The 3160-nt window shown below is 38.3% G+C and overlaps 1 pseudogene; it reads left to right on the top strand.

The window, feature by feature from the left end:
• The first annotated feature begins 1301 nt into the window (after positions 1-1301).
• LOC141418550 (putative olfactory receptor 10D4) lies at positions 1302-2832 on the top strand (annotated as a pseudogene).
• The last annotated feature ends 328 nt before the right edge of the window (positions 2833-3160 follow it).

Genomic DNA, 3160 nt, shown 5'->3' with positions numbered 1-3160 from the left:
TTGCTTTAGGTGACTGTAGCAGGCCTATTGGGGAACCAAACTGAGTTGATCTGCTTCTGGGTAGTGTCCTGGAGGAATGCAAAACAGGCAAGTTTATAGGGAAAACATTAGTGGCTGCCTAGAGCTGGCAGTGAGAACCTGCAAAATTACAAATTGGCATAAAGTTACTCTTAGTGGAAACAAATATTATACAATTAAATTTGTTGATATTTGTACAGCTCTTGTAAATACATACTCTGTGAATATAAACTCATTGAGTTGTACACAATAAGGGTGAGTTTTATGATCTGTGAATAAAACTGCTTAAAATGCTGCTTAACCAGTAGGAATCCTTACTTGTTAAAAAAAAATAAGATTTTATGGTTACTTAGTATCTCCTTTCTGAAAACAAAGCTAAAGAGGAAAATGGAGAGGAATATTTGAGTCACATGTTTACTATTAAAATTATGAATCAAAACCTTAATTCTGTTTAGAATAGAGTATAAGTATTAAATGCAGACAGACTGAAATTCAAATCAAGGATGTATGATTGACTTTTTAAGTAAACTTTGGCAGTTATTCGAACTCTCTGAACTTAGTTTTTTTCTTTTAAGAGAAAAATTAAATCTAACAAACATGGAGCAATAAAATAAAGGGGCGTTTGATAATCTGGTTAAAAAAGATTCTCAATACTCAGTAATTAGTAATTCAAACCACAGAGAAGACAATCTTTCCAATATTTCTTCTGGCATTGAGTAGTGTAATGATTATAAGAATGTTTTAGTTTCTTTAAACCTATTATTTTCATTTGTGTCTGCTGTATTGTTTCAGAGGGGTTTTAGGTAACATTTTTAGTAGGATTCTGTGCTTGTTTTGTGAACAGCCAGTTGAAAGTGTGCTCACAGATCTATCTACCTTTGTGTGCACTGACCCTTTATCTTCACACAGTTCATCATGCTGAATTCTTAAAAAATTCATTATGTCCATTACAATAATTAACGTATACTGACTGAAACATAAATAGCAAGCACTCCCAAGGGACAATAAGAAGAAGAGTTTCAGAAAATAAATAAGATAGATATACATATGGTTATAAAAGTCATCACAGGAATTAAAAAGGTGATTGTGGATAACAGCTTTGTGTGTTTTTGCTTTTTTGTTTTTTCCAAATCTCTAGCTCTTTCTTCAAACCTGGACCCTCCAAGCACACAATCACCAGGCCATCTCAAGCATCTGAACCCAGAGGACAGCTCTGCTATAAAACAAATTAGCTCACAAGTTATAATTAAAGTGCTTTAAAATGTGTTTTATTCAAAGAAGTAATGAGGGAGAGACAATGTGGAGAAACAGGAAAGGAAAAAGGGTATGTCTCCAGGCTTAATTGATCCCTCTGTTCTACACCTTCCAGTCAAAGCCCACTGGGGAGGAGGTCACCAAACTAAACTGAAGATATTTACTCTCTCTGAGGGGATGAATGGCTGCTGCTCCTTCACTCAAGGCAGAGTCACTGCTGGGTCCAGGTTGTCAGGCCTGACTGGCTGACTCAGAGAATGAGAAACTTAACAGCATTTCTGGCCTCCCAGACTGGCTGTTCTGTCCCATACTCTTTAAAGGCAAAGGAAAAAGGGTTTTTTCAATTACCTGAAGTCACTGAGTGAGTAGCAGATATGGTGTTTAAATGCAGATATATCTAATCATAAAGTTTATTCTATACTACTTGTAGGGTCATCTCCCTTCAATTTTGAAGACGATGGAAAATCAATAAATGAATTATTTGTTGTCACACATGAATTAGCAACAGAATTGAACTGAAGTTCCTCACAGCATATAGGTATCACCAGTTCACAATGGATTCTGTGCAGATATTCATCTGTCTGGGATAAGCTCACTTAAGTGAGCCATTCTTCGATCTTTCAGGACTAACTAAGGAATCACACACCAGTAACTGAGTTCCTCCTGATGGGAATCCCTCATACAACTGGGCTGAGAAATGTGCTCTTTTTCCTATTTCTGGCCTTCTACCTATCCATCTGCTTGGGAACCTGCTCCTTCTTCTAGCCATCCTCACCCCTTCTAATCTCTACACTGCAATGTATTTCTTCCTGGGAAACCTGTCAGTGTTTGACTTATTTTTCTCTTCAGTGAGTTCCCCCAAAATGATGCTGTACCTGATAGGGCACAGCCATGCCATCTCTTACCAGGGCTGTGCCTCTCAGGTCTTCTACCATTTCCTGGTCTACAGGGAGTGCTTCCTGTACAACGTGATGGCCTATGACTATTTTACAGCCATCTGTCACCGTTTGCAATACATAGTCATCATGAGCCATCGGGTGTGTGCCATCATGATTGTGGGCACCTGGATGGGGAACTGTCTGCGTGCATTTGTCCTCACATTCCTCACCTTAAGTTACCCTACTGTGGCCCAACTGAGGTGGACAATTTTTTCTGTGATATTCCGGTGATGCTGCCCTTAGCCTGTGCAGATTCCTCTTTTGCTCAGACAGTGAGTTTTACCAACGTGGATGTTGTTTCACTTGTGTGTTTCCTCCTTATACTCACTTCTTACACTCACATTGCTCAATCCACATTGAAGATCTGTTTCTCAGAAGGCAGGCGCAGAGCCTTCTCTACCTGCAGTGCCCACCTGACATCTATCCTGCTGTCAGGATATGGCCCAGTGGTCCTCATTTATATCCAACCTGCTTCCAGCTCTTGGTTGAATTCTGTGATTCAGGTGTTAAATAATATTGTTATGCCTTCCTTCAATACCTGATTTATTCCTTGAGACACAAGGAGGTAAAGTTGGCTCTGACAAAGGTGTTAACTCAAGGAGTACATACTTGTGGAGAGTAAGCTTTATGTCATGATCTTACAACTCTGCCTCATACTTTCTTGGGAGCAATTCTTACGTGGTGTGATTTGGGTGGTGTTTGGGACAAACAAGTAAGACTTAATAGATTTCGGTTTGATTAATGTCTGCATGTTTTTGCAATTTTTATTCAACAATATCTTTTATAATGTTAGTATTTACTAAGCACTATTCTATGCACTTTACAAATACTGACATATGTAGTTAACATAATAATTATATGAAGTGAATTATATTATTATCCTATTGCCCTGAGGGAGTAATTAAGATGCTGAGAAGTTAAGACACTTGTATAATGTCACAAAGCTAGAA

Source organism: Castor canadensis, chromosome 2 (genome assembly GCF_047511655.1).
Source record: "Castor canadensis chromosome 2, mCasCan1.hap1v2, whole genome shotgun sequence".
NCBI lineage: Eukaryota > Metazoa > Chordata > Mammalia > Rodentia > Castoridae > Castor > Castor canadensis.
Note: the sequence above shows the minus strand (reverse complement) of the source record. Positions and strands in the feature narration are given on the sequence as shown.